Genomic DNA, 21,339 nt, shown 5'->3' with positions numbered 1-21,339 from the left:
GAGAGAGAGGGTGAGAGAGTGAGATGGGAGTTAGAGGGGATGTGAGATAGGGCTAAGAGAGAGAGGGAGTGAGAGACAGGGAGTGTGAGAGAGCGGGGTGAGAGAGCGAGGGGTGAGAGAGAGAGAGAGGGATGAGAGAGAGAGGATTGAGTGAGAGGGAGGTGGGAGAGAGTGGGGTGTGAGAGAGAGAGGGGTGAGAGAGAGAGGGGTGAGAGGGTGAGAAGGTGGAAGGGAGGGGGTGTGAGATAGAAGGGGGTGTGAGAGAGAGAGGGGGTGAGAGACAGTGGGTGTGAGAGAGACGGGGATGTGAAAGAGAGTGAAGGAGATGGGGAGAGAGGGGGGTGAGAGAGAGGGGGAGAGAGGGGTAGGGAGAGGGGGAGAGAGGGGGGTGAGAGAGAGTTGGTGAGAGAGATTTGTTGAGAGAGAGGGTTGTGAGAAAGTGGGTGAGAAACAGGGGTGTGGGAGAGAGAAGGGGTGTGAGAGATAAGGGGTGTGAGACAGAGGGGGTGGGAGAGAGAGAGAGATGACGGTTAAGTGAGAGAGAGAGTGGGGTGAGAGAGTGGGGGTGTGAGACACAGGGAGAGAGAGGGAGTAAAGAGTGGGGTGCAAGAGAGGGAGGGGAGGGAGAGAGTGGGAGAGAGGGGGTGAGAAAGAGGGGGTGAGAAAGAGAGAGTGAATGAAAAAGAGAGAGAGTGTAAGTGAGAAAGAGAGAGCGTGAATGAGAAAGAGAGAGTGGGTGAGAGAGAGGGGGTGAGAGAGGGGGGTGGGGTGAGCGGGGTATGAGAGAGAAGGCGTGTGAAACAGAGGGAGTGGGACTGAGAGAGAGAGAGACTGTGGTGAGAGAGAGAGGTGAGAGAGTGAGATGGGAGTGACGGGGGTGTGAGAGAGGGCTAAGAGAGAGAGGGAGTGAGAGAGATGGAGTGTGAGAGATCGAGGTGAAAGAGCGAGGAATGAGAGAGAGGGGTTGAGAGAGGGGTTGAGAGAGGGGGGTGAGAGAGAGGGAGCGAGAAGGAGAGAGAAGGAAGAGAAAGAGGCAGAGAGATGGTGGGAGAGAGGGAGGGGGTGAGAGAGCGAGGATGTGTAAGAGTGTGTGTGAGAGAGAGGGTGATGTGAAAGAGATTGGGGTGGGGGAGAGAGGGGTGATGGAGAGAGAAAGGAGAGAGAAAGAGGAGGTGAGAGAGAGATGGATGTGAGAGAGAGGGGGGTGAGAGAGAGAGGGGTGAGAGAGGGGGGTTGAGAGAGAGAAGGGGTGTGAGAGAGAGAAGGAAGGTGAGAGAGAGGGGAGTGAGAGAGACGGGGGTGAGAGAGAGAGGGGTGAGAGAGAGTTGACGAGAGAAAGGGTTTGAATTAGAGGGGGGAGAGAGGATGAGAGAGAGAGGGGTTGAGAAAGATGGGTTGAAACAGAGAGGAGGTGAGGGGGAGGACTAAGAGAGAGAGACGGAGATAGAGCGACAGACAGAGAGAGATATAGAGCAAGAGTGAGAGAGAAGAGGTGTGAGAGGTAGGGTGGACTGAGAGAGATGGAGGGAAAGAGACAGACAGAAAGAGCATGAGCAACAGAGAGAGAGAGCGAGCACGAGCGAGAGAGAGTGAGCGAGAGAGCGTGAGATAAGAGAGGGAGGAAGGCAAGAGGAAGGGAGAGAGGCAGGGAGAGAGAGAGAGCGTGAGAAGAGGGTGAGAGAGTGAGAGAGAGAGAGCACGAGGAAGAGAGCGAGTGGAAGAGTGAGAGAGAGAGGATGCGCGAGAGAGAGAGGGGGTGAGAGAGTGGTGCGAGAGAGGCAGGCGAGAGAGGAGGGGAGAGAGGGGGCGAGGGAGCGGGAGGGAGAGGGGCGGGATTGGGGCAGAGAGACGGCACAGAGAGGGGGGAGACAGATAGGGAAGAGAGAGGGGGAAAGGAGGGGGAGAGTGGGGGAGTGAGATGGGGAGGAGAGGGGGAGAGAGTGAAGGAGATGGGGGAGAGAGGGGAGTATGAGAGAGCCGAAGAGCGAGAGGGTGAGAGAGGGGGGTGAGAAACAGGGGTGTGAGTGAGAGAAGGGGTGTAAGAGAGAATGCGTGAGAGACAGAGGGGGTGGGAGAGAGAGAGAGACGATGGCTGAGAGAGAGAGAGTGGGGTGAGAGAGTGAGAGTGGGGTGTGAGAGAGGGGGTGTGAGAGACAGGGGGAGAGAGGGGGTAAAGAGTGGTGGGCAAGAGAGAGGGTAGAGAGAGGGGAGGGAAAGAGTGGGAGAGAAAAAGGAGTTGAGAGAGCGGGGGTGAGAGAGAGAGGGGGTGAGAAAGAGAGAGCGGGTGAGAGGGGGTGAGAGAGGGGGGTGGGGTGAGAGGGGGGTGAGAGAGAAGGGGTGAGAGACAGAGGGGTTGGGACAGAGAGAGAGACTGTGGTGAGAGAGAGAGTGAGATGGGAGTGAGAGGGGGTGTAAGAGAAGGCTACGAGAGAGAGAGTAAGAGAGAGAGAGTGTAAGAGAGAGGGGTGAGAGACGGAGGGGTGATAGAGAGTGGTTGAGAGAGAAGGTTGAAAGAGAGAAGGGGTGAGAGAGAGAAGGAGGGTGAGAGAGAGGGGAGTGAGAGAGAGGGGGGTGAGAGAGAGAGACGGTGGAAGAGAGGGGGTGTGGGAGAGAGAGGGGGGGAGAGAGCTGGGTGAGAGGGTAGTGAGAGGGAGAGGTGGGAGTGAGTGACAGAGAAGGGGTGCGAGAGAGAGGGGTGATAGAGAGAGGGGATGAGAGAGGGAGCGAGAAGGAGAGAAAGGGGATGAGAAAGAGGCAGAGAGTTGGTGGGAGAGAGGGAGGGGCTGAGAGAGCGAGGGTGTGTGAGAGTATGTGTGAGAGTGTGTGTGAGAGAGGGGATGTGAAAGAGATTAGGATGGGAGAGAGAGGGGTGACGGAGAGAGAGGGGAGAGACAGAGGGTGTGAGAGAGGGATGGATGTGAGAGAGAGAGACAGGGGTTGAGAGGGGGTGGTGAGAGAGAGAGGGGGTGTGAGAGAGAGAGGGGTTAGAGAGAGAGGGGAGAGAGAAGGGTTGAGAAAGATGGGCTGAAAGAGAGAGGAGGTGAGGGGGAGGACAGTGAGAGGGAGAGAGAGAGAGCGACAGACAGAGAGAGAGAGATAGAGCAAGACTGAGAGAGAAGAGGTGAGAGTGGTAGGTTGGACTGAGAGAGAGAGAGAGTGAGACAGACAGAGAGAGCATGAGCGACAGAGAGAGAGAGAGCACGAGCGAGAGTGAGCGCGAGTGAGACAGACCATGAGATGAGAGCGAGAGGGTGACAAGAGAGAGTGAAAGAGGCAGGGAGAGAGAGAGAGAGCGTGAGAAGAGGGTGAGAGAGTGAGAGAGACCGCAAGAGGAAGAGAGAGAGCGGAAGAGTGACAGAGAGAGGATGCGAGAGAGAGGGGTGTAAGAGAGAGGTGCGAGAGAGGGGGCTGAGAGAGGAGGGGAGAGAGGAGGGGAGACAGGGGGCGAGGGAGGGTGAGTGGGTGGGATTGGGGGCAGAGAGACAGCACAGAGAGGGAGGAGAGAGGGGGCAGAGAGGGGGAGAGAAAGGTGAGAGTGAACTGGAGAGAGAGGAGGAGAGAGACGAGGGAGAGAGGGGGGGAGAGAGAGAGGGGGAGAGAGGGTTTGAGAGAGAGGTGTTGAGGGAGAGGGCGTGAGAGAGAGGAAGTGAGGGAGAGGGGTGAGGAAGAGAGGTGTGAGAGAGAGAGAGAAGGGGTGTGAGACAGAGGGGGTGGGAGAGAGAGAGACGTGGGGTGAGAAAGAGAGTGAGTTGAGAGAGTGAGAGTGGGGTGAGAGAGTGAGATGGGAGTCAGAGAGGGGGGTTTGAGAGACAGGGAAGAGAGGGGGTAGAGATTGGGGACAAGAGAGGGGGTAGAGAGAGGGGAGAGAGAGAGGGCAGGAGAGAGGGGAGAGAGAAGTGAGAGAGGGGAGAGAGAGAGGGGGTTTGAGAGAGAGGGGGTGAGAGAGAGGGCGTGAGAAAGAGAGAGAGTGAGTGAAAAAGAGAGAGAGTGTAAGTGATAAATAGCGAGCATGAGTGAGAAAGAGAGCGGGTGAGAGAGAGGGGGTGAGACAGAGGGGGGGATGAGAGGGGGTTGAGAGAGGAGGGGTGCGAGACAAGGGGGGGACAAAGAGAGAGAGACTGTGGTGAGAGAGAGGGGATGTGAGAGAAGGCTAAGAGAGAGAGAGAGGGAGTGAGAGAGGGGTTGAGAGAGTGGGGTGAGAGAGCGAGGGGGATTGAGAGAGAGGGTTGGTGGTGGGAGCGAGAGGGGTGAGGGAGAGAAAGGGTTTAGAGAGAGGGAGGTGGGAGAGAGAGGGGGTGAGAGAGAGAGCTGGCTGAGAGGGCAGTGTGATGGAGAGGTGGGAGTGAGTGACAGAGAGGGGGTGGGAGAGAGAGAGGGGTGAGTGAGGGAGGGGGTAAGAGAGAGGGAGCGAGAGAGTGGGTGATGTGAAAGAGATTGGGGTGGGAGAGAGAGGGGTGATGGAGAGAGAGGGGAGAGAGAGGCGGGTGAGAGAGAGATGGACGTGAGAGAGAGAGGGATTGAGAGAGAGGGGGTGAGAGACTGAGGGGGAGACAGACTGAGGGGATGAGAGATTGAGGGGTGTTGAGAGAGGGGGTGGTGAGGGGAGTGAGAGAGAGAGGGAGTGGGAGAAAGAGGGGTGAAAGAGAGGGGTTGATAGAGAAAGAGAGGGGTGAGAGAGAGACGGGTGAGAGAGAGGGTGTGAGAGAGAGTGGTGAGAGAGAGGGGTTGAGAGAGAAAGAGAGGGGTGAGAGAGAGAGGGAAAGAGAGAGCGGGGTGAGCCATGGGGGTGAGGGGGGAGGAGTTAGAGAGAGAGCGCGGGTTAAGAGAGAAAGAGTGTGAGAGAGAGAGGAGTGGTGAAAGACGGTGAGAGAGTGAGGGTTTGAGAGCAAGAAGGGGGTCAGAGAGAGAGAAGGGGGTGAGAAGGAGGGTTAAGTGAGAGGGGTGAGAGAGAACGGTTGAGAGAGAGAGGGGTTGAGAGAGAGACGGGGGAAAGAGGAGGTGTGTGTGAGAGAGAGAAGGTTTGAGAGAGGGGGAGAGAGAGGGGTTGAGAAAGATGAGTTGAGAGAGAGGAGGTGAGGGGGAGGACTGAGAGAGAGAAAGACGGAGAGAGAGAGTGACAGACAGAGAGAGAGATAGAGCAAGAGTGAGAGAGAAGAGGTGAGAGAGGTAGTGTGGACTGAGAGAGAGAGAGAGAGAGAGTGAGACAGACAGAGAGAGCATGAGCGACAGAGAGAGAGAGAGCACGAGGGACAGAGAGCGAGCGAGAGAGACCGTGGGATAAGAGAGAGGGAGGCAAGAGAGAGGGAGAGAGGCAGGGAGAGAGAGAGCGTGAGAAGAGGGTGAGAGAGTGAGAGAGAAAGAGCAAGAGGAAGAGAGCGAGCGGAAGAGTGAGAGAGAGAGAGGACGCGAGAGAGAGAGAGAGAGGGGGGTGAGAGAGTGGTGCAAGAGAGGGGGCGAGAGAGGAGGGGAGAGCGGAGCGGAGAGAGGGGGCGTGGGAGGGGGAAAAGGGCAGGATTGGGGGCAGAGAGATGGTGCAGAGAGAGGGGGCAGAAGGGTCAGAGAGAAGGGGAGAGAGAGGGGGTAGAGAGAGGAGGGAGAGAGAGGGGGAGAGCGGGGAGAGAGAGGGGTAGAGAGAGGAGGGAGAGAGAGGGGATGAGAGAGAGGTGTTGAGAGAGAGGGGGTGAGATAGATGAAGTGCGAGAGAGGCGGTGAGAAAGCGGGATGTGAGAGAGAGAAGGGGTTTGAAACAGAGGGGCAGGGGGAGAGAGAGAGAGGGGTGAGAGTGACAGTGGGGTGAGAGAGTGAGATGGGAGTAGAGAGAGGGGGTGTGAGAGACAGGGGAGAGAGGGGGTAGAGAGTGGGGGCAAGAGAGGGGGTAGAGAGAGGGGAGAGAGAGGGGGGGAGAGAGAGAGGTGTTGAGAGAGAGGGGGTGAGAGAGAGGGGGTGAGATAGAGGAAGTGCGAGAGAGGCGGTAAGAAAGCGGGGTGTGTGAGAGAGAAGGGGTTTGAGACAGAGGGGAAGGGGGAGAGAGAGAGAGAGGGGTGAGAGTGACAGTGGGGTGAGAGAGTGAGATGGGAGTGAGCGAGAGGGGGTGTGAGAGACAGGGAAGAGAGGGGGTAGAGAGTGGGGGCAAGAGAGGGGGTAGAGAGAGGGGAGAGAGAGAGGGGGAGAGAGAGAGTGGTTTTGAGAGAAAGGGGGTGAGAGAGAGAGGGAGTGAGAAAGACAGAGAGTGAATACAGAGAGAGAGTGTAAGTGAGAAAGAGAGAGTGAGTGAGAAAGAGAGAATGGGTGAGAGGGGGGAGAGACAGGGTGTGATTGAGAGAAAGAAAGTGGGGTGGGGGGTAAGAGAGAGTGGAGTGAGAAGGAGATGGTGTGAGAGAGAGAATAGGCGAGAGAGAGAGAGGGGGTGAGCGAGAGGGGTGGGGGGAGGGGTTAGAGAGAGAGAGAGTGAGGGGTAAGAGAGAACGTGTGTGAGAGAGGGTGAGGGGGTGAGAGAGAGAGGGATTGAGAGAGAGGGGTTGAGAGAGAGGGGTGAGAGAGAGAGGGTTGAGAGACAGAGGGGGTGTGTGTGAGGGTGTGAGAGAGTGAGCGGATGAGAGAGTGAGGGTGGTTGAGAGAGATGGTGGTGAGAGAGAGGGAATGAGAGAGAGGGAGTGAGAGAGAGGGAGTGAGAGAGAGGGGTGAGAGACAGAGGGGGTGAGAGATAGTGGGGTTGAGAGAGAGACAATGGGATGAGAGGGAGGGGTCTGGGGGTGAGAGAGAGGGGTGAGTGAGAGGGTTGAGAGAGAGAGAGCGTGGAAGAGAGAGGGGGTAGGAGAGAGAGGGGGTGAGAGAGAGAGCTGGGTGAGAGGGGGTGAGACAGAGGGGGGTGAGAGAGAGAGGGGGAGTGCGAGTGAGAAGGGTGTGAGAGAGAAAGAGGTTGAGAGAGAAAGAGGGGTCTGAGAGAGAGAGAGGGGTGAGAGAGAGGGGAGTGAGGGACAGAGAGGGGTGGGAGAGAGTGAGGGGGATGAGAGAGCGAGGGCGTGTGAGAGTGCGTTTGAGAGAGGGGGATGCGAAAGAGATTGGGGTGGGAGAGAGAGGGGTTGACAGAGAGAGAGAGGGGGAGAGAGAGAGGGGTGAGAGACAGAGAGAGTGCGAGAAAGAGGGGTGATAGAGAGAGGGGTTGAGAGAGAAAGAGGGGGGTGAAAGAGGGGGAAGAGAAAGAGGGGGAGAGAGAGAGAGGAAGAGAGCAAGACGAAAAGTGAGAGAGGATGCGAGAGATTGAGGGGGGCAAGCGAGGGGAGCGAGGGGGGTGAGGGAGGGGGAGGGAGAGGGGGTGGGAGTGGGGGCAGTGAGAAGGGGAGAGGGAGGGGTGAGAGAGGGGGAGAGAGGGGAGAGAGGGGGGAAGGGGGAGAGAGATGGCAAGAGAGAAGAGAGAGTGGGGAGAGAAGGGGAGAGAGAGAAGGGGCAGAGGGGGGAGAGAGAGGGGGAAGGGGGAGAGAGAGGGGAAGAGAGGGGGGAGAGATGAGAGAGATGGGGAGAGGGGGGAGTGATGGGGAGAGAGTGGAGGAGAGGTCGTGACAGAGATGTGTTGAGACAGAGGGGGCGAGAGAGAGGGAGTGAGAGAGTGGAAGTGAGAGAGAGGGTGTGTGAGAGAGGTGGGGTGAGAGAGGGGGTGAGAGAGAGGGGCTGAGAGAGAGCGTTTGTGATAGAGGGGGTGGGAGGGATGGGAGAGAGAGGGTTTGGGAGAGAGAGCTGAGTGAGAGGGGGTGAGAGAGAGAGGTGAGAGGGGGAGTGGGGAGAGAGAGTGAGGAGAGAGGGGGGAGGGGTAAGTGGAGGGTGACAGAGAGAGGGGGTCTGAGAGAGATCATGTTGTTAGAGAGTGGGGGAGTGAGAGAGAAGGGGAGTGAGACAGAGGGGGTTGGAGAGAGACAGAGATGGGTGAGAGAGAGGGGTAAGAGAGAGGGGGGTGTGAGAGAGAGTGCGAGTGAGAGGGTAAGAGAGAGGAGGTTTGAGAGAGAGAGGGAGAGAGAGAGCGAGTGAGGGGGTGAGAGACAGAGGGGTGGGAAAGAGAGGGGGAATGGAAGAGAGTGGGGGGTGGGAGAGAGAGGTGGGTGGGAGAGAGAGTGGGGGGGTGAGAGAAAGGGGAGAGATAGAGAAGGGATTGAGAGAGAAAGGGGGACAACAAGAGAAAGAGGGATGAGAGAGATGGGACGCGAGAGAGAGAGCAAAAGTAGTGAGAGAGGTGGTGAGATAGACAGTGAATGACGGGTTGAGAGAGAGAGAGAGAACGAGTGAACGGATGAAAGAGTTAGAGGGGTGTGAGGGAGATGGGGTGAGAGAGTGGGCGGTAGAGAGAGAGACAGAACGAGAGCAAGGAGGAGGGAGGAAGAAAGGGGTCAAAAGAGAGAGAGAAATGGGGCAAACGAGAGAAAAAGGGAGCGAGAGAGGGAGTATACAGAGAGAGAGAGAGAGCGGGGTGTGAGACAGAGTGCGAGAGGGAAAGGGAATGAGAGAGAGAAAAAGGGAGCGAGAGACAGAAGGCAATAGAGCGAGAGAGAGGGCGGGATAAGAGAGAGGGCAGGGGAGAGAGGGGTGAGAGAGAGAGAGGGGAGAGAGAGAGAGACAGAGAGGTGGATAAGAGAGAGAGGGTGTGAGCTGGGGAGAGAGGGTGAAGGGGAGTGTGAGAGAGAGAGAGGGGGGTGAGGGAGAGGGTGTAACGGGCAGAGAGGGTGAGCGGTGACAGAGAGAAAGGGGTGAGAGAGAGAGGGTGAGAGACAGCGAGGGGGAGAGATATAACAAGGTGAGAAAGAAAGGGGGTGTGTGAGAGAGAGGGCTGAGAGAGAGAGAGGGGCTTAGAGAGAGAGAGCGTGAGAGAGAGAGGAGGTGAGAGACAGGGGGTGAGAGAGATAGTGAGTGGGGAGAGAGAGGGAGTGAGTGGTGAGAGAGATGGAGTGAGAAAGAGAGGGGGTGAGAGAGGGGTGAGAGAGGGGGAGAGGTGGTGCAGAGAGAGGGGTGTGAAGAGGTGAGAGAGTTAGAAGGGCGTGAGAGAGGGTGTAATAGAGAGGGGGAGAGAGAGTGGGATGAGAGAGAGTGAGGGGGTGAGAGAGAGCGAGGGGGAGAGATATAACAAGGTGAGAAAGAAAGGGGGAGTGTGAGAGAGAGGGGCTGAGAAAGAGGGGCATAGAGAGAGAGAGGGGGTGAGAGAGAGGGGGTGAGATAGGGAGAGTGAGAGAGAGGAGGGATGAGAGTGGGAGGGGAGAAAGAGGGACGGGACGAGAGAGGGAGGGTGAGAGAGAGAGGGGTGTGAGAGGGGAGGGAGGGGGAGAGACGGGGAGCGAGAGAGGGGGGAGAGAGGGGGAGAGAGGGAGGGTGTGAGAGAGAAGGGTGTGAGAGCGAGGTGAGAGAGAGGGTGAGAGAGAGGGGTGGGGGGAGAGAGAGAGAGGGGAAGAGAGAGTGGGAGAGAAGGTTAGAGAGTTAGAGTGGTGAGAGAGGGGTGACAGAGAGAGGAGGTTGAGGGGGGTGTAAGAGGAGGGTGGGGGGATGAGAGGGGGCGGTGCGTGAGGGAGTGTGTGGGGGATGGGGTGGAAGAGGGGGTAAGAGAGGGAGGTGAGGGAGGTGAGGGGGAGATAGCGGGGTTTTGAGAGGGAGATGGGAGAAAGAGAGGTGTGTGAGAGAGCTGGGTGAGAGGGCGGTGAGGGGGGCTGAGAGAGAGAGAGGTGGATGAGAAAGAGAGTGGGGGTGAGAGAGAGAACTTGGTGAGAGAGGGGGGATGAGAGAGAGCAGAGGGTGTGAGAGAGGGAGATGGGAGTGAGAAAGAGGGTGGTTGAGAGAGGGGAAGAGAGAGAGAGGTTGAGAACGAGGGGGGTGAGAGAGAGAGGGGGTGAGAGAGAGGGAGTCAGAAAGAGAGAGGGGATGAGAAAGAGATAGAGAGAGGGTTGGAGAGAGGGAGGGGGTGAGGGAGAGAGGCTGTGTGCGAGTGTGTGTGTGAGAGAGAGAGTGATAGAGGGAGGTCAGACAGAGGGGATGTGAGAGACATTGGGGTGGGAGAGAGAGGGGGTGACAGAGAGAGAGGGTAAGGGTGTGAGAGAGGGTGTGAGCGAGGGAGAGAGTGAGGGGTGTTGAGAGGTGAGGGTTGAGAGAAGGGGGTGAGAGGGAGGGGTTGAGAGAGGGGGTGAGAGAGAGCGGGTGAGACAGAGGGTGTGAGAAAGAGAAGGGGTGAGAGAGAGGGGTGAGAGAGAGAGAGGGGTTAAGAGGGGTGGGTGAGGGGGGTGAGAGAGAGAGGGTTCGAGAGAGAGGTGGAGAGAGAGGGTGGTTGAGAGAGAGAGGGAGAGAGAGAGGGAGAGAGAGAGGGGGTTGAGAGAGAGGGGTGAGAGAGAGAGAGAGTTCGAGAGTGAGGGGGTAAGAGAGAAAGCGGCTGAGAGAAAGGGGGTGAGAGAGAAGGGGTGAGAGAGCGAGGGGCTGACAAAGAGAGAGAAGGGTGAGAGAGAGCGAGGGGTGAGAGAGGGGGGTTTAGAGAGAGAGGGGGTTTGAGAGAGCGAGAGACAGCGGGTGAGAGAGAGAGGAGGAGGAGGAGGGGTGTGAGAGAGAGAGGGTGAGAGGAAGGGTGAGAGAGAGAGAGTTTGAGAGAGAGGGGGTGAGAGAAAGAAGGGTGAGAGAGAGAGGGGTTAGAGAGAGAGAGGTGAGAGAGGTGTGAGTGAGAGAGGTGTTGAGAGTGAGGTGGGTTGTGAGAGAGAGAGGGAGTAAGAAGGAGAGTGGGGGATGAGAAAGAGACAGAGAGAGGGTGGGAGAGAGGGAGGGGGTGAGAGAGAGAGGGGTAAGAGAGAGGGGCAGTTTGAGAGAGTGCGAGTGAGAGGGTAAGAGAGAGGAGGTTTGAGAGAGAGAGGGTGAGAGAGAGCTAGTGGGGGGGTGAGAGACAGAGGGGTGGGAAAGAGAGGGGGAATGGAAGAGAGTGAGGGTGGGAGAGAGAGGTGGATGGGAGAGAGAGTGGGAGAGAGGGGGGGTGAGAGAAAGGTATTGAGAGAAAGGGAGACAGCGAGAGAAAGAGGGATGAGAGAGATGGGACCCGAGAGAGAGAGAAAGCGAAAGGGGTGAGAAAGGGGGAGAGATAGACAGTGAATGAGGGGTTGAGAGAGAGAGACAGAGACAGAGAGAGAGAACGAGTGAACGGATGAGAGAGTTAGAGGCGTGTGAGGGAGAGTGTGTGAGAGAGTAGGGCGCTAGAGAGAGACAGAACGAGAGCAAGGAGGAGGGAGGAAGAAAGGGGGCAAAAGAGAGAGAGAGAAATGGGGCGAACGAGAGAAAGAGGGTGCGAGAGAGGGGGTATAACAGAGAGAGAGAGAGAGTGGGGTGTGAGACAGAGCACAAGAGAGAAGGGGAATGAGAGAGAGAAAAAGGGAGCGAGAGACAGAATGTAATAGAGCGAGAGAGAGGTGGGGATGAGAGAGAGGGCGGGGGAAAAAGGGGTGAGAGAGAGAGACAGAGAGGCGGGTAAGAGAGAGGGTGTAAGCAGGGAAGATAGAGTGAAGGGGTGAGAGAGATAGAGGTGAGAGAGAGGGTGAGGGGTGACAGAGAGAGAGAGGTGTGAGTGAGAGAGCAGGGTGGAGAGAGAGAGGATGTGAGAGAGAGAGAGAGGGTGAGAGAGGAGTGAGAGAGAGGGGGTCAGAGAGAGCAAGGGGGAGAGATATAACTAGTTGGTTGAGAAAAGGGGTATGAGAGAGAGGTGCATGAGAAAGAGGGCCTGAGAGACGCGGTGAAAGAGAGGCGGTGAGAGAGAGGGGGTGAGAGAGATAGTGAGTGGTGAGAGCGAGAGGGAGCGAGAAAGAGTGGGTGAGAGAGAGGGGTGAGAGAGAGGGGTGAGAGAGGGGGAGAGAGGGGGGAGAGGTGGTGGAGAGAGGGAGGTGTGAAGGGTATGAGAGAGAGGGTGTAATAGAGAGGGGAAGAGAGAGTGGGATGAGAGAGTGGGGTGAGAGAGAGGGGGGCTGTGAGAGTGGGAGGGGCTGAGAGAGAGAGATGGGCTGAGAGAGAGGGGGTGAGATAGGGAGAGTGTGAGAGAGGAGGGAAGAGAGTGGGAGGGGGAAGAGGGACGAGATGAGAGAGGTAGGGTGAGAGAGAGGGGTGTGAGAGGGGTAGAGAGGGGGAGAGAGAGAAGGGGAGAGAGAGGGTGGAGAGAGAGGGGAGAGAGAGGGGGAGAGAGTTAGAGTGGTGAGAGAGAGAGGGATGAAAGAGAGAGTGGGTTGAGTGAGGGGGTGAAAGAGGAGGGTGAGGGAGGGGGAAGAGGGAGGGGAGTGAGAGGGGGCGGTGTGTGAGGGAATGTGTGGGGGATGGGGGTGGGAGAGGGGGTGGGAGAGGGGGATGAGGGAGGTGAGGGGGAAGATAGAGGGGCTGTGAAAGGGGGATGGGAGAGAGAGAGAGGTGTGTGAGAAAGAGCTGGGTGAGAGGGTGGTGAGGGGGTGCTGAAAGAAAGGTGGGTGAGAGAGAGAGTGGGGTTGAGAGAGAGACGTTGGTGAGAGGGGGGATGAGAGAGAGGGGAGGGTGAGAGAGAGGGGTATTGAGAGAGAGAGATAGATGGGAGTGAGAGAGAGAGTGTGTGAGAGAGGGGAAGAGAGAGAGAGAGGGTGAGAATGAGGGGGGTGAGAGAGAGAGGGGGTTAGAGAGATGGAGTCAGAAGGAGAGAGAGGGAATGAGAAAGGGATAGAGAGAAGGTGGGAGAGAGGGTGGGGTGAGGGAGCGAGGGTGTGTGTGAGTGTGTGTGAGAGAGAGAGAGTGAGAGAGGGGGGTGAGAGAGAGGGGGAGAGAGGGAGGGTTTGAGAGTGGGAGGGTGTGAGAGAGGGACGGGATGAGAGAGGGAGTGTGTGAGAGAGAAGGGTGTGAGAGAGAGGTGAGAGAAAGGGTGAGAGAGAGAGGTGGGGGAGAGAGAGGGGAAGAGAGAGTGGGAGAGAAGGTTAGACAGTTAGTGTGGTGAGAAGGAGAGGGATGACAGAGAGAGGAGGTTGAGGGGGTGTAAGAGGAGGGTGAGGGGGGTGAGTGGGGGAGGTGCGTGAGGGAGTGTGTGGAGGATGGGGTGGAAGAGGGGGTGAGAGAGGGGGGTGAGGGAGGTGGGGGGGGAGATAGCGGGGTTTTGAGAGGGAGATGGGAGAAAGAGAGGTGTGTGAGAGAGCTGGGTGAGAGGGCGGTGAGGGGGGGGCTGAGAGAGAGAGAGGTGGATGAGAAAGAGAGTGGGGGTGAGAGAGAGAAATTGGTGAGAGAGGGGGGATGAGAGAGAGCGGAGGGTGTGAGAGAGGGAGATGGGAGTGAGAAAGAGGGTGGTAGAGAGAGGGGAAGAGAGAGAGAGAGGTTGAGAACGAGGGGGGTGAGAGAGAGAGGGGGTGAGAGAGAGGGAGTCAGAAAGAGAGAGGGGATGAGAAAGAGAGTGGGGGTGAGAGAGAGAAGTTGGTGAGAGAGGGGGGATGAGAGAGCGCGAAGGGTGTGAGAGAGGGAGATGGGAGTGAGAAAGAGGGTGGTAGAGAGAGGGGAAGAGAGAGAGGTTGAGAACGAGGGGGGTGAGAGAGGGGGTGAGAGAGAGAGGGAGTCAGAAAGAGAGAGGGGATGAGAAAGAGATAGAGAGAGGGTTGGAGAGAGGGAGGGAATGAGAGAGAGAAGGGTAGGAGAGAGAGATGGTGTGAGAGAGCGGGTGAGGGGGTAAGAGAGCGCGGAGGTTTGAGAGAGAGAGGTTGAGAGAGGGTTTGAGAGAGAGAAGAGGGGTGTGAGAGAGAGAGTGAGAGAGGGAGGTGTGAGAGAGGGGATGTGAGAGACATTGGGGTGGGAGAGAGAGGTGGTGACAGAGAGAGAGAGAGAGAGAGTGTGTGAAGGGTTGAGAGGGGGAGTGAACGAGGGGTGTTGAGAGGTGAGGGTTGAGAGAAGGTGGTGAGAGAGAGGGGTTGAGCGAGGGGGTGAGAGAGAGGGTGAGACAGAGGGTGTGAGAAAGAGAAGGGGTGAGAGAGAGGGGTGAGGGAGAGAGGGGTTGTGAGGGGGGGTGAGAGCGAGGGATGTGAGGGGGGGTTGAGAGAGAGGTGTGAGAGAGAGAGGGTTCGTGAGAGAGGGAGAGAGAGGGGGTGGGACAGATGGGGAATGGAGAAAAATGGGGTGGGAGAGAGAGGGAGAGAGAGAGAAGGGTGAGAGGGAGAGTGAGTGAGAAAGAGGGGAAGTGGAAGAGAGAGAGGGGTGGGAGAGAGAGAGTGGGGTGAGAGAGAGTGGGGTGAGGGAGAGAGCGGGTGAGTGAGAGAGTGGGGTGTGAGAAAAAGGGGGAGAGACAAAGTGGGAGTGAGAGTGGGTCAGAGAAAGAGTGGAGGTAAGACAGAGAAGGGGTGGGAGAGAGGGCGTGGGAGAGAGAGGGGTGGGAGAGAGACGGTGAGAGGGAGATGGGGTAAGAGAGAGAGGAATGAGAAACAGACAGAGAGAGGGTGGGAGAGAGGGAGGGAATGAGTGAGAGAAGGATAGGAGAGAGAGAGATGGTGTGAGAGAGCAGGTGAGGGGGTAAGAGAGCGCGGAGGTTTGAGAGAGAGAGGGGGTTGAGAGAGGGTTTGAGAGAGAGAAGACGGGTGAGAAAGAGAAGGGGTGAGAGAGGGGGGTGGGAGAGAGAGTGGTTGAGAGAGAGGGGTGGAGAGAGGAGGCGTGAGAGCGAGGGGTGTGAAGGGGGTGAGAGCGAGGAGTGAGAGGGAGAGGGTTCGAGAGAGAGGGAGAGAGAGAGAGATGGGGATGGGAGAGAGAGGGGTGAGAGAGAGAGACGGTGAGAGTGAGATGGGGTAAGAGAGGGAGTGAGAAGGAGAGAGGGGGTGAGAAAGAGACTGGGAGAGAGGGTGGGAGTGAGAGAAAGAGAAAGGTAAGAGAGAGGGGGTGTGAGAGAGAGTGGGTGAGGGGTTAAGAGAGAGAGGAGGTTTGAGAGAGAGAGACGGGTGAGAGACAGTGCGGGTGAGGGGCGAGAGGGGGTGAGATATGGGGTTGATAGAGAGAAAGGGGGTGAGAGAGTGGGGGGCTGAGAAAGATAGAGAGGGAGGGTGAGAGAGAGGGGGTTTGAGAGAGCGAAAGAGAGTGGGCGAGAGAGAGAGAGGGGATGAGGGGGTGAGAGAGAGTGTGAGAGAGAGAGGGTGAGAGAGAGGGAAGGGGGTGAGAGAGTGGGTGAGAGAAGGGTGAGAAAGAGAGAAGGGGAGAGAGAGAGAGGGCTGAGAAAGAGAGAGAAGGGGAGAAAGAGAGGGGGTCAGAGAAAGAGTGGATGTGAGGGGTGTGGGAGTAGGGGTGAGAGAGAGGTGGTGAGAGAGCGGGGATGAAAGAGGGCAGGGTGAGGGAGAGGGGGGCTGAGAGAGAGAGAGGGTGAGAGAGAGAAAGGGTGAGAGAGAGAGGGGTTGAGAGAGAGGGGTTGAGAAGAGGGGTTGAGAGAGAGGGGATGAGAGAGAGAGGGGGTTTGAGAGTGAGAGGGATTGAGAGAGAGGGGAGTAAGAGAGGGGGTTGAGAGAGAGGGTGTGAGAGAGAAAGGGGTTCGAGAGAGACGGGATGGGGGAGAGATGGGGATGGGAGAGAGACGGGTGAGAGAGAGAGAGGGGTTGAGAGAGAGGGGTTGAGGGAGGGGTTGAGAGAGGGGTGAGAGCGAGGAGTGAGAGAGAGAGGGTTCGAGAGAGAGGTTTTGAGAAAGAGTGGTTGAGATGAAGAGGGGGTGGGAGAGAAATGGGGATGGGAGAGGGGGTGAGAGAGAGAGAGAAGGGTGAGAGAGAGAGTGGGGTGAGAGAGAGAGGGGGTGAGAGGGAGAGGGAGTGAGAAAGAGAGGGAGTGGAAGAGAAAGAGAGAGGGTGAGAAACAGGTGGTGGAAGAGAGAGAGGTGCCGGAGAGAGAGTGGGGTGAGAGAGAGAGTGGGGTGAGAGAGAGAGAGGGGGTGAGTGAGGTGAGGGAGAAAGGGGGACAGACAAAGTGGGATCGAGAGTGGGTCAGAGAAAGAGTGGAGGTGAGACAGAGAGGGGGTGGGAGAGAGGGGGTGGGAGAGAGGGGGTGGGAGAGAGGGGGTGGGAGAGAGAGAGGGGTGTGGGAGAGAGGGGGTGGGAGAGAGGGGGTGGGAGAGAGAGAGGGGTGTGGGAGAGAGGGGGTGGGAGATAGAGGGGGTGGGAGAGAGGGGGTGGGAGAGAGGGGGTGGGAGAGAGAGAGGGGGAGAGAGAGAGGGGGTGGGAGAGAGAGGGGGTGGGAGAGAGGGGGTGGGAGAGAGAGAGGGGGAGAGAGAGAAATGGGAGAGAGAGAGAGGGGGAGAGAGAGAGAAATGGGAGTGAGATGGAGTAAGAGAGAGAGGGATGAAAACTAGACAGAGAGAGGGTAGGAGAGAGGGAGTGAGTAAGAGTGAGAAGGGTATGAGGGAGAGGCAGTGTGAGAGAGAGCGGGTGAGGGGGTGAGAGAGAGCATGTTTGAGAGTGAGAGGGGTTGAGAGAGAGGTGTTGAGAGAGAGAAGAGGCGTGAGAAAGAGAAGGGGTGAGAGAGAGGGGTGAGAGAGAGGGGGATTGAGAGTAGGGGTTGAGAGCGAGGGGTGTGTGGGGGGTTGAGAGCGAGGGGTGAGAGGGAGAGGGGTAGAGAGTAGGGGTTGAGAGCGAGAAGAGGGGTGAGAAAGAGAAGGGGTGAGAGAGAGGGGTGAGAGAGAGGGGGATTGAGAGTAGGGGTTGAGAGCGAGGGGTGTGAGGGAGAGGGGTTGAGAGTAGGGGTTGAGAGAGAGAAGAGGGGTGAGAAAGAGAAGGGGTGAGAGAGAGGGGTGAGAGAGAGGGGGATTGAGAGTAGGGGTTGAGAGCGAGGGGTGTGAGGGGGGGTGAGAGCGAGGGGTGAGAGGGAGAGGATTCGAGCAAGAAGGGGAGAGAGAGAGATGGGGATGGGAGAGAGAGGGGTGAGAGAGAGAGAAGGGTGAGAGTGAGAGACGTTGAGAGTGAGATGGGGTAAGAGAGGGAGTGAGAAGGAGAGAGAGGGGATGAGAAAGAGACTGGGAGAGGGTGGGAAAGAAGGAGTGACTGAGAGAAAGAGAAGGCTAAGAGAGAGAGGGGGCGTGAGAGAGAGCGGGTGAGGGCTTAAGAGAGAGAGGAGGTTTGAGAGAGAGAGGGGGGTGAGAGACAGAGCGGGTGAAGGGGCGAAAGGGGGGTGAGATATGGAGTTGAGAGAGATAGAGAAGGGGGATGAGAGAGAGGGCCTGAGAAAGAGAGAGAGGAATGAGAGAGAGAGGGTGAGAGAGAGAGAGGGATAAGGGGGGTGAGAGAGAGGGTAAGAGAGAGAGAGTGAGAGAGAGAATGGGGTGAGAGAGAGAGCGGGTGAGTGAGAGAGAGGGGATGAGGGAATGAGAGAAAGGGTGAGAGAGAGAGAGACGGGGGTGAGAGAGAGGGTGAGAGAGAGAGTGGGGTGAGAGAGAGTGGGTGAGTGAGCGAGAGGGTTGTGACAGAGAGAGGACGATGTGAGGGGGTGTGAGAGAGAAAGGGGGAGAGAGAAAGGGGAGGAGAGACAAAGGGGGAGACAGAGTGGGTCAGAGAAAGAGTGGAAGTGAGACAGAGAAGGGGTGGGAGAGAAGATGTGGGGGAGAGAGAGAGATTGAGAGAGAGGGTGAGAGTGAATTGGGGTGAGAGCGAGAGGGAGTGAGAAAGAGAGAGGGGAGGAGAAAGAGAGAGAGTGGGAAAGAGGGAGGGAGTGAGAGAGAGAGGGTAAGAGAGAGAGAGATGGGCTGAGAAAGAGAGAGGGAGTGAGAGAGAGGGGGTGAGAGAGAGGGGGATTTGATGGTGTGAGAGAGCGGGTGAGAGAGAGGGGATGAGGAGGTGTGAGAGAGAGAGGGTGAGATGAGAGGGTATGAGAGAGAAGAGGGTGAGAGAGAGAGGAGGTGAGAGAGTGGGTGAGAGAGAGAGGGGTGAGAAAGGGAGAGAAGGGTGAGAAAGAGAGAGGAGGAGAGAGAGAGGGCTGAGAAAGAGAGAGGTGGTAGAAAGAGAGGGGGTCAGAGAAAGAGTGGATGGGTGGGGGGGTGAGAGAGGGGGTGTGGGAGAGGGAGTGGGAGAGAGGGAGAGTGGGGGTGAGAGAGAGGTTGGTAAGAGAGCAGGGATGAGACAGAGGAGGGTGAGACAGAGTGGGGATGAGAGAGAGAGATGGGAGTGAGAGAGAGGGGGGTGAGAGAGAGGGGAGTGAGAGAGAGGGGGGTGAGAGAGAGGGGAGTGAGAGAGAGGGGGGTGAGAGAGAGGGGAGTTGAGAGAGAGGGTGTGAGAGAGAAAAGGGTTCGAGAGAGACAGGGTGGGAGAGAGATGGGGATGGGAGAGAGAGGTGTGTGTGAGAGAGAGAGAAGGGTGAGAGAGAGAGTGGTGAGAGAGAGGGGGGTGAGATAGAGAGGGAGGGGTGGGAGAGAGAGTGGAGTGAGAAAGAGAGTGGGCTGAGAGTGACAGCGGGTGAGTGAGAAAGAGGGATGAGAGATGGGAAAGAGAGAGGGGTGAAAGAGAACGAGAGAGGGGAGAGAGAGATATGGTTTGGAAGAGCGAGAGAGAGCAGGTGAGAGATAGAGGGGATGAGGGAGGTGAGAAAGAGGGTGAGATGAGAGGGTGAGAGAGAGAAGGGGTGAGAGGGAGAGCGGGTGATGTGAGGGGGGTGAGAGAAAGGGGAGAGACAAAGGGGAGAGAAAGAGTGGAGATAGAGAGAGGGGGAGAGAGGGTGTGGGATTGAGAGAGAGGGGGTAAGAGAGAGAGGTGGTTTGAGAGAGCGAGAGAGAGCAGGTGAGAGAGAGAGGGGTGAGGGGGGATCAAAGAGAGAGAGTGAGAGAGAGGGGTGTGAGAGAGAGGGGAATAAGAATAAGAGAGATTGGGGTGGGAGAGAGAGGGGGTGACAGAGAGAGGAGTGAGGTGGGAGAAAGTGAGGGGTTGAGAGATGGGGGTTGAGAGAGGGGGATGAGAGAGAGGGGGGTTGAGAGAGGAGGGTGAGGGAGAGAGGTGGTGAGGCAGAGGGTGTGAGAGAGAGAGAGAGGGGTGAGAGAGGGGGAGTGAGAGAGATGGGGTTTGGGAGAGAGGGGGTGAGAGAGAGAGGGGGTAAGAGAGAGAGGGGGTGAGAGAGAGAGGGGGTGAGAGAGAGGGGTGTGAGAAAGGGTAGTGAGAGAGAGGGGATGAGAGAGAGAGGGAGTGAGAGAGAGGGGTGTGAGAAAGGGGTAGTGAGAGAGAGGGGGGTGAGAGAGGGGGTGGTGAGAGAGAGCGGGGTGAGAGAGAGGGGGAGAGAGAGAGGGTGAGAGAGAGTAGGGGTGAGAGAGAGAGTGGGTATGAGAGAGGGGGGAGTGAGAGAGAGGGGGTTGAGAGAGAGGGGCAGTGTGAGAGAAGGGTGAGAGAGAGAGGGAATGAGAAAGAGAGAGGGTGGGAAGAGGGGGAGAGAGGGGGTGAGAGATGGGGTGAGAGAGAGAGGGGAGAGAGTGACGGGTTGAGAGAGAGTGATGGGTTGAGAGAGAGAAGAGGGTGAGAGAGAGAAGGAGTGAAAGCGAGGGTTGAGATGGAGAGGGGTTGAGAGGGAGGGGGGTGAGAGAGAGGGGCTTTGAGAGAGAGGGTGTGAGAGACAAAGTGGTTCGAGAGAGACAGGGTGGGCGAGAGATGGGGATGGGAGAGAGAGGAGTGAGAGAGAGAAGGGTGAGAGAGAAGTGGTGTGAGAGAGAGAGTGGTGAGAGAGAGGGGGTGGGAGAAGGAGAGGGGTGAGAGAGTGGACTGAGAGAGAGTGGGGTGAGAGAGACAGCGGGTGAGTGAGAAAGAGGGGTGAGAGAGAGGGGTGTGAGAGAGAGGGGTGAGAGAGAGATCGGGTGAGAGAGAGACAGGCTGAGAGAGAGAGAGAGGGTGAAAGAGAGTGGGTGAGAGAGAAGGGGTGAGAGAAAAGGGGTGAGAGAGAGGTGAGAGATAGTGAGGGGTGAAAGAGAGAGAGGGGTTAGAGAGAGAAGGCCTGAGAGAGAGGAGGTGAGAGAGACTGGGTGACAGAGAACTGGTGAGAGAGGGGGAGAGAGAGAGATTTGTGTTAGAGAGAGGGATAAGAGAGAGAGGGGTGAGAGAGAGAGAGGGATGAGAGAGAGGGGTGCGGTAGAGAGAGTGGTGGAAGTGAGAGCGGGTGAGAAAGAGACAGGGGGTGACAGAGATACAGGCTGAGAGAGGGGGGGAGGGAGAGAGTGGGTGAGAGAGAGGGGGTGAGAGAGAGAGGAGTGAGGGAGAAAGAGGGGTGGAAGAGAGAGCGGGTGAGAAAGAGACATTGGGTGACAGAGAGACAGGCTGAGAAAGAGAGGAGGTGAGAGAGAGAGAGGGCCTGAGGGAGAGGGGGTGAGTGAGAGGGGGTGACAGAGAAGGGGGGAGAGAGAGAGGTGTGTGTGAGAGAGAGGGGTGAGAGAGGGGGTGTGTGAGAGAGATCAGGGTGGGAGAGACTGGGGAGAGAGAGGGGGCTGAGAGAGAGAGAGGGCTGAGAGAGAGGGGGTGAGAGAGAGAGGGGTGTGAGAGAGATCGGAGTGGACGAGAGAGCGGGTGAGAAAGGGGGGGTGAGAGAGAGACAGACTGAGAGAGGCGTGAGAGAGAGGGGATGAGAGAGGGGGTAAGAGAGAGTGAGTGGAAAGAGAGTGAGGGGTGAGAGGGTGAGGGTGAGAGGGGCGATGAGAGAGATCGGGGTGGAAGAGAGAGCGGGTGAGAAAGAGAGAGGGGGTGAGAGAGAGTGGAGGAGTGAGAGTGGGTGAGAGATGGGTGTAGAGAGTGGGAGAGTTGGGGAGTGATGGAGAGATGGGGAGAGGTGAGAAAGGGGTGAGAGAGGGGTGTGAGAGAGAGGTGAGAGAGAGGGGGGAGAGAGAGGGGGGAGAGAGAGGGGTGGGGAGGGGAATGAGAGAGGGGTGTGAGAGAGGGGTGAGAGAGAGTGGAAGAGAGAGAGGGGGAGAAGGGGGAGATAGAGGGAGGTGAGAGAAAGTGGGTGAGAGAGAGGCGGAAGAGAGAGGGGGAGAGAGACAGGGGGAGGGAGAGGGGTGAAAGAGAGGGTGAGAGAGAGAGTGGGAGAGGGGGAGAGAGAAAGGGGGTGAGAGAGGGGGTAAAGAGAGGGGGAGAGAGAGGAGGGAGAGAAAGGGGAGAGGGTGAAAGGGGGAATGAAGCGATAGGGTGAGAGAAAGGGGGTGAGAGGGGGAAGAGAGCACGAGAGGGGCAGAGAGAGAGGGTAAGAGAGTGAGAGGCGGGAGAGAAACAGGGTGAGAGAGATGGGTTGAGAGTGCGAGGGGGTGTGAGCGAGAGAGAGAGGGGGGGCAAGAGAGAGAGAAAGGTGCAAATGAGCAGGAGGGAGGGGATGGAAATGAGACAGAGAGTTTGAGAGCGAGAGAGCGCACGAGAAGGGGACAAAGAGAGAGAGAGCGAG

At 57.5% G+C, this 21,339-nt stretch overlaps 1 long non-coding RNA gene across 1 annotated transcript in view; it reads right to left on the bottom strand.

Moving 5' to 3' along the window:
* Positions 1-21,339, bottom strand: part of LOC140456839 (uncharacterized) — a 57,420-nt gene that overhangs the window by 12,145 nt on the left and 23,936 nt on the right. The window lies entirely within an intron of this gene.

Source organism: Chiloscyllium punctatum, chromosome 31 (assembly GCF_047496795.1).
Source record: "Chiloscyllium punctatum isolate Juve2018m chromosome 31, sChiPun1.3, whole genome shotgun sequence".
Classification (NCBI taxonomy): Eukaryota; Metazoa; Chordata; class Chondrichthyes; order Orectolobiformes; family Hemiscylliidae; genus Chiloscyllium; species Chiloscyllium punctatum.
Note: the sequence above shows the minus strand (reverse complement) of the source record. Positions and strands in the feature narration are given on the sequence as shown.